Source organism: Zeugodacus cucurbitae, chromosome 3, assembly GCF_028554725.1.
Source record: "Zeugodacus cucurbitae isolate PBARC_wt_2022May chromosome 3, idZeuCucr1.2, whole genome shotgun sequence".
Taxonomy (NCBI): Eukaryota; Metazoa; Arthropoda; class Insecta; order Diptera; family Tephritidae; genus Zeugodacus; species Zeugodacus cucurbitae.
Window position 1 is genome coordinate 21,786,629 of NC_071668.1, and position 9,504 is coordinate 21,796,132.

Here is a 9,504-nt window from a genome sequence, read left to right on the forward strand (position 1 = left end):
GTATTTAATTGACTATACATTGCATAACGCAGAGAATGTGCGCAATTTAAATTTAAATTGAACTAGTTTTACCAAACATTCATTCAATTAACTAATTGCTCAATAAGCATTTAATTGACCCAAAATCAATAACTTTGAACAATATATACATGGAATATCTACAATTTAACTATTAATTTTGCTCAATTAAATCAATATAAAATTAATATTAATTTTTCTATTCAACTTTATACAGTTCCTTTTCCTACAGACCACCATCCAGTCAACTATTACAATTACATATATTGTATAAGTTAATTATGGAAATTTCCACATGAAACACTCCAACCACTTTGTTTTCCTTTTTGTTGCTGTTTCATTCGTCGAATCGGCTGTGTAATCAAGTTCATTGAAGAAGCAATAACAAAAGCAAATTTAATTACAAGCAAAATAATATATTTGTAGTTGTCTATATGATGGATATGTTCTTATTTTCTGTATTTTTCTTCATATTCTACATAATTTAAATTTGACTACATGCAATCAAATTAAAAGTTAAATAAAATAAAGCCTTGTCATTGCTTCGACTTCTTTGCAGATATGGATTTAAAAAGATTTTCAGTTAGATAACACGTACAATGACACAAACGAAAATATTCTCTATTTATCAAGTATGATTGAAATAGAGATTTCGACTATTTTTGTCCTTTGTCTTTTTTGTGTGTTTTAGACAGTACAAAATTTATGAAATATGAAGTAATTAAAGGCGGTAGGGGATTATCATATAAATGTAATCAATTATAATGAATTATTCCTCATAGCTGTTGTTGAAGTAATGATGTTGATGACTACGCATCTGGGGAATCTTTGAGTATTCGAGGGAGGTATGAATATGAGAGATAGACTATAGATAGACCATCTCGATAGTATTGGGAAGATTACAAGTGCTATCGAAATTGCATCTTAGACGATGCGGCACTGTGCCTCTAATCCAGTTCCTAATTCCACAATATATAGGGTTCTAGAATGTTCAAAACAGTTTTCACATGAGTCAATTAATTGCGTTTCCTACTCAAATCATAATGTTTGGTGTTTAAACATACTCAATTAGTTAATAACCAATATTTGACAGCACTAATTGAGCAATTAGTTAATAGTACAATACTAGTGGTGAAAAGTTAGATGTTAAAATCTGATATATTTTTGTAATTACCGAATTAATTGTCAATAAGGCACTAATTAAACAATTAGTAAATTAACCAATTTTAGGTTGAATTAAGAAAAATAAAGGATAAAATTGCGGATATTCTTTTAATTAGTAATTTTATTATGACTAATTGAGAAGCATTAAGATTGAAATTGTTAATTTCCAAATTTGGAAACAATACTAATTGAATTAATTAATTAAAATTATTTTAATTACCAAATTTAATGTCAATTAAATACTAACTAAACAGTTTGTTTATTTCAATAAAACCATGTTTGGTAATTTTATAATCATTAGATATTCCACTAATTGGGCAATTAGTTAAAAAATACATTGTGTGGCTAGTTAGAGTTTAGAGATAGAGAGTCTTCTTAATTACCCAATTAATTACTAATTGAGCAATTAGTAAATTCTCTTATTATAAAGTGAATTGAGATCATCAAGGAATTAAAATACAGATATTCGCTTAATTGCCCAATTTATTATCAATTGCATCCTAATTGAACAATTATGTGTTGAATTAAGAAGCATTAAGATATAAATTACTGAAATACTTTTAATTGCAAAATTTAGAAACAATACTAATTGAATTAATTAATGATTAATTAAAAATAAAAATATTATAATGTTTTAAATGCCAAAATTAATGTCAATTAAATACAAACAAAGCAATTTATCTAGTCATTGTTTGGTTAGTTTATATTCTACTAATTGAGCCATTAGTTATTTGAACAATTGTGTGTATAGTTGGTGGCTTAATTTTCTATGTTTTCTTAATTATCCAATTAATTTGCAATTAGCTACTAATTTGGAAATTAGTAAATTATTTGGTAAATTGAAGAAAAAATACAATATATTGCGGATATTATCTCAATTACACAATTTGTTGTCAATTAGACCATAATTGATCAAATATTGGGCGAATTTAAAATAATTAATACTTAATTAGCAGCAATACTTTTAATTGCCAAATTTACAGGCAATTAAATACTAATTCGAAATTAGTTAATTGAATTTCAACGTTATTAATTAAAGACGATTAATTCATATTATTTTAATTGTGCAATTCAATATCAATTAAATACTTTCTAACTTTGTTTGATAAGTTGATAATCTTTACTTGAGTAATTTGTCGTCAATTAAAACATAATTGAGTAATTAGTAAATTTAAATTTGATAATTAGGTTATTAAATACATTTTCTAATATTGTTTTAATTATCAGATTTATTTCTATTAAGTACTAACTCAATTAGATCTTAATTTGACACGGTTTTCACTACTTGCGAATGTTAAACAGTTATAAATTCTTCAAATCACCTACCCTTAAGCAGTTGCAGCATTCACTACTATTCATCAACAATTTTCACAGTTATTTCGTGTAACACAACAGTTGTATTTAGCAGTTATTGGTAATCTCTGAGCTAAACAGGTGTGAAACAACAGCTTAGCAGCTTAAATGACGCCAACAGCTGTTGTATTTCACTGATAATAGAAATTGGACTGACCAAAAGTGTATGCATTGTACTATAGAGGGACTTAATTATTGTCTACCGACACCGAGAGATTATTTAAGAAACTCATTTCATAACAACAACTCTATATGGATATATTCACACTAATAGTTTTGCTAACAAATACACGCTATTATATTAATGTCCGCATACGATACATGCTTAATGTAATGCCATACACACCAGCCATCCAAAACACAGGGATAATTTGAAGGTCACTGAACAGATTTTAGGCTTTGGTAACCATTTGTTTGCGGCCTGAAGCCCTATGCAGCACACCATACAAGGGGGATTCATAATCGTCTCACGCATAAACGAGTATACATACATGAATTGTTGTAGCACAACAACAACAGCATAGCTGAAAAGGGCACAAGGCACCAAATGCGAATGAGTGTAATAGAGGCGTCATATTGCAACAATGACATTGACACGGCGTGGCAAAAAACGAAAGTGACATTAAGCCAGTGGGTGGGTGGTAACGGTGGTGGCGGTAAATTTGTTTGTCGGCTTTTAGCTGCTTTACGAGCGGTGTGCAACAGTTGCAAGAAATTACAAATATTGTTTTGCGTACTCATGCCACACACATTTCGACTGAAATGAAATTGAAATTGAAGGGTTTCATTGTGAGAAAATTCACCCTCAACTTTAAAACCGAACGTGGCGAGGGTTGATTTATATGCAGCGTTAAATGTTCGAAAAATGTTTTCCCCGCAACAGAACGCCCGCAGCAAATCGAATGGGCAGCGGTGATAGTGGTGGTGTTAAATTCACTTCAAGTTGCATGCCCCGTTCATTTTGTTTGTTACGTGCAACAACTGTGCGCATGCATATTTATATATACAGCACACATATCTACAGCACAAAATATTTGTGTACTTATTGACGTAATTGATGATCGTCACAATAGGGGTTACCGCTGTTGGGCGCACGTGCAACATTTGCCGCATGAAAAGTTGTGATTTTTGTTTTGAATTATGAGTGTGACTCCGACTCTGGAAAGCCGTTGCGTATGTTTGACGGTGGTAAGGGTAGTTTGACAATATTGTTCAATAGAAATTTATGTAGTTCTGCATGCATATAGATATGCCTGTACATGGTATAAGGTATAAGGACATAAGGCCAGGCTATCAAATAAAGCGTATTTATGGCATTTTCGTGTTGATTTAATGAATTTTGTGTAGGATTGAATTAACTTAACTACTTTATGAAGTAAACGCCCATATTGATATACATATTTTTAACCTGGAGAAGGTTTTTAATTTAAATTTAAGGGGTTATATATGTTGATGTACGGGAAAATGGGGAACATATTGAGATATACATATATATTTATAAATATATGGGGACTTGAGGTGTCCTTGAACGATTTATTGAAACGAGAAAAACAATTCTGCAAACACGGACGATTTTCTCAAAAAGGCTATTTCCTCTGGTGAAATGTATGAAAATTTAAAGGGCTCAGTTCGGCTGTGATGGGGGCGGGGCCAAATCGGTTATTCGTATATATCTCGCAAACCAATAAAGCTATATAAACCAAACTTTCTGCAGTCGGTTCTTCTACGTACCCCACCACTCACCATTAAAATAGTTGAAATCGGATTATAACCACGCCCACCTCCCATGCAAAGGTTAGGTTGAAAATTACTAAATGAGGATTAACTCACTAATGAAAAACGTCAGAAACACTAAATTTCCCATAAGAAATGGCAGATGGAAGCTGCAATCAGATTTTTTTACGAAATGGAAAATGGGCGTGGCGTCGCCCACTTATGGGTCAAAAACCATATCTCAGGAACTACTCGACCGATTTCAATGAAAATGGTTTGTAATAGTTTCCTTACATCCCAATGATAGGTTGTGAAAATAAGCCAAATCGCTTCACAACCACGCCTACTTCCTATATACCAGAACTTTGAAGACAATCTGAATCGTTAACTTTACAATATATAAAGTAAGCACTAGTGAAGATCTCGGTGCAGAACTTTGCACAAATACTATGTTTATAGTGTGGCAGCCCCATTCTAAAAATCGCCGAAATCGGACCATAGGTTTTTAAGGCCCCATATATCGAACACGAGGACCTCGGTGCTTCTAACATAATGTTATGGTTTCCAACTTTCAATGGACTTTATACAATATATATGACGAATATGTGGGTCAAATGGTGTATTATATAATAATAATTAAGTTAAATAAATAAATTGCGAGAGTATAAAATGTTCGGTTACACCCGAACTTAGCCCTTTCTTACTTGTTATTAATATAAAACAGAATTTGACCCTCATATTCGTCGTATATATTGTATAAAGTCCATTGAAAGTTTTAAACCCTAATATTAGGTGTAAGCGAGCTAGATAACGATATCATCCGATTTCACTCATTTTTAACACATTATTAGAAGAAAAAAATTCGTTAAAAAAATATATTTGAAGCATTGAGGTCCTCATGTTCGATACATGACCCTATGTAGAGAAGTTTCTGAGATATGGTTTTTAGCCCATAAGTGAACCATAACATAAACGACTACAGAGTATGTACAAAAAACTAATTGGGGGCGGGGCCACACCCACTTCGTGGCTTTGGTCCGATTGCGCCCATCTTCGAACTTAACCTTCATCTTTGCAACATGTTGCGAGAGTATAAAAATGAAATATTTCAAGGACTCGGCAAATAAATTACGAACAATTTGCAAAAAAAATTGAAATCGGTTGAAAACTCTTTCGGTAATCCAAGTCAACATAACGACGTTTTCGCAAAAACATGATTTCGCGGTAATCCGGTTTAAAGTTTCATGTACACTTTTTTCTAGTGTAGCGGAGCAAGACATTTTCGATTTTTAGACCGACTTCAACATATATAGTATAACCCCTTATATTATATATAGTTTTATGAAAGAAACATACAGCGATTTCTTAATGAAATATTGTACCCAAAGTGTACGAAATCTGTGTACGAAATCTCAAAGCACCAGTTTATTGACTTAAACTTTTGAAGGCTGATTCGCATTAAGCTCTCTTGCACATATGTATATAGTAATGCATAAGAGCTGCCAACATTTATGATAAGATACAGTTACAAAACAGTGGGACTTGCTAGAGAAATGAATCGAAATCAGTCAATAATTAAACATAGCCTTGTTCCCCTTATAACTACAGGAAGGAGAGTTATTATTTAACATTTCCAAGTAGTATGTAAGTATGTGATTGGCGTTGCAACCGTTTAGCCGGTTATAGCCGAATCGACGATAGTGCGCCACCTCCCTCTCTCCTTCGCAGTTCGGCGCCAGTTGGTGATCCCAAGAGTAACCAGGTCGCTCTCCACCTGGTCCCTCCAACGGAGTGGAGGCCTTCCCCTTCCTCGGCTTCCTCCGGCGGGTACTGCATCGAACATCAGGGCTGGAGTGTTTTCGTCCATTCGAACAACATGACCTAGCCAGCGTAGCCGCTGTCTTTTTATTCGCTGAACTATGTCAATGTCGTCGTATAACTTGTACAGCTCATCGTTCCATCGTCTGCGGTATTCGCCGTTGCCAATGTTCTTAGGACCATAAATCTTACGCAAAATTTTCCTCTCGAAAACTCCTAGTGTCGTCTCATCTGATGTTGACATCGTCCAAGCTTGCTCCTGCAACTTCCTGGTAAAACTGATCAGTTAGAAAGCAATATTTTCGAAGTTTTTAGCCAAAATATTGGTTATAGCATTCTTTTTGCTGTGTTTTAAATAAAATAAAATTTGTTCCCACAGAAAGTGTAGTCTATCTACGTACTATATTCTTATATTTATCTTATAACAGTGGCGGATCCAGGGGGGGGGGGGGTTGGTTTGGTATTAAAATACCCCCTAAACTCAGAGAAAAATATATGTTTGTTGATATGGGTTTGGAATGAGGTTATTGATAAAAAAAATCACATCAAATTATAAGCAATTATAATAAGTTACACGGTTTTTGTTGTTATTCATATAATTCGAACTTTCTCTATATTTGTCCAAGCAGTATCGCTGAAGGTCAGTGATTAATTGAGGATTACACGGGATCTCACATTCCATGTTATATTTTCCTTCGTGTTTGAAAGAATTCTTCTAGTATTTCATCAACTGACAGATCAATATCCTTATGAATATTCATTGATGCTAGACCATTAAGACAATCTTGACCTGCCGTATTTCGTAAATAGGTTTGAAGTATCTTTAAACTTGAAAAACTTCTTTCCGGTGATGCTATTGAAACAGGCAATAACGCCAATATGCGTAAAATCTTGAAAACATTCCCAAAAGACGTTTTGTTCACTGCTTCTACAGCTTCGAGAGCATTCCGGAAATGCTTGCCTGAAGTTCGCTGTTTTCACATTTTTACCTCCGCAAGAAAGTTTTGTTCTGAACAGTTGATCACCCTTTCATAAAGAGAAAATATTTCTCGAGCTTTTTTAGCGTCAAATTCGTACTTTGGGAAAAATACATAAAAAATAAGATAGATAGATTTGGCAACCTCATAGATGTGGCGGGAGACAAAGAACAATATGCTGCGATAATTAAAAACCTGTGGTTTTCTAATATACAATAGATATAAATATAGAGAAGAATTATTAGAAATTGTTGGAAACCTCACCTTTTGTATTATGTGAAGATCACTACACTTGAAGATATGCATAAATGGTCATAAAAACCGAGTTTGATTAGTGTTTCGACGATTGAAAGATGTACATAATATAGAATGGGGACTGTTTTAAAGGCGAATAATAAATAATTTTCTTTCAGAAAACGAAAATTACCGTTTTGTTTGAACACGCCGAAGTATATGAAATCCATCAAAAGCTTTTCATAATAATAATAATAATCATAATTTCTTCGAGAGAAAGAGAGAGTTCAGATCAGCTGTTAAAGAAGGCATTTTTGATATATTATATTCGAAACCCACGTTTTTTGTGGATACTTTTATTTTTTTATCTTCAAATAGTATTCAGTGCATGGGTACAAGTGTAAACAAGCAGATGTACGAATAATCTTGAAGACCAGAATTTCTTTAATCTAGAAAAAAAATTATTGGCCTATATTATTATTAAAAATGGAGCCAACATTACTATTTGGAATGGGTGTAGAAAGCAAAAGCATCCAGACTTTCGTCTGAATGAAGAAAGACTTTAAATTAATAACTTCACTCCTGAAATGGGTCCCAGCTAAAATGTCAAGAATCGTATTCAGCTTATATTTTGCGTTCCCGATTTATACGATTAGTTATTAATATTGATATTACAATAAACTCTCTAGGATGCGAGACATCGTCCACTTTTAAAATAAGTTTCTTGTCTCAGAAACTACTTTGTAACAAATCTGGATTTTAATGTTACCATTATGTTCACTTTATACTATTGGGCAAATGGTACGTCTGATATGTGATACCTCGGAACAGCAAAGTGACGTTGCTCAATTCTCTTCCCTCTAGTACAATAGTATAATAATAATAAAAGATCTCAGTTCTTCAGATTTAATAAATGAGGTTTCTGAATGAAACTAAAATTTGGTTCGATGCAAAAAATCACTCAAAACTTGCCCCAAAAACGCAAACAAACTAATTCTCGTTCTTCTGGTTGACATTTTGCACTATCTATCAGCTAGTAAGATAGCTATTTGATAGATAGCATAAGACATTCTCTGAAATTTAATTATATCTATCCAGCAATAAGTAATCAAGTAATAATTAATTTTCTCGATTAATATTTACAAACATATGTATCAACATACATACAAGCCACTTATGTATTCGTATAGTTGTAATTTAATATTATTATATTATATATGTATATACACACACACAGCCATACACAGAAGCCAATGGAAATAATAGTTGCCGCCAACTGCTGCTGACATATAATATTGTCTCCGATGGCAGGAAGTGTCAGCAGACAGTGATTAAGGCGTGATATAAAAAGAAAATGGTCGAGTGAAAAGTTTTGCGAGCGCCGAACACAATGCGCCACCTTGGCAGAGATGGAGAGTGAGCGGCGGGCGGAAGCACTCGTAACTTGACATGACAGCAACATTGAAGTTGAAGGACTCGGCGATGAGTAGATGCCTCAAGTTTCTTAATTTACAGGTGTTGTTCACCTTTTACTTATACACAAACACACAAACACACAAACACACACACACACATGTACCCACTCACATGTGAAACGCCAAACACGAGAAACAATGCAACTTGGCCATCCAAGTAGGATGTGAAGACAATATGAGCTCGAAAACATATTTGATATAAGCTGTGACAGAGTTCTCTATAAGTAAGCTAATGCCTGGTAGGGAATGCTGAATTGCCGAGTAAAAGCTTCATATGAATAACTCTTAAAATAGTTTAGTATAGTAAAACCTCGCTAATCTCGTATTCGATCAACTGAGACTCCACTTTATCCACGGCCCTTGTCCGAGTAATCATTATTTAAACAGAAAATACATTTTATTACTTTTTTCTTGCCTTCAACTTTTAGCAATATTCGAATACCTACTGGGTATTATATATGGTATATCACATATTTAAGCTTGTGTGTGTGTCTGTGTGCTGGAACGCCTCAGCTTCGCTCTTGGCTAGGCGGTTAGTGCACTTAGCTTGCTTCCGGTTTCTTAGACAAGTAGACCGCCTTCAAAGATCTGAGCTGTCAGTCACGTGCAAAATAATAGGAAATGTGTGTCGTAATCTATATATAGCATCACATATACAAACATATATTTATATATACATACGTCAGTTTAGCGTTGGAAATTGTTTGATAATTAGTATGGCCATTAGAAAGTTTTCTTGCATGAATGCGCAG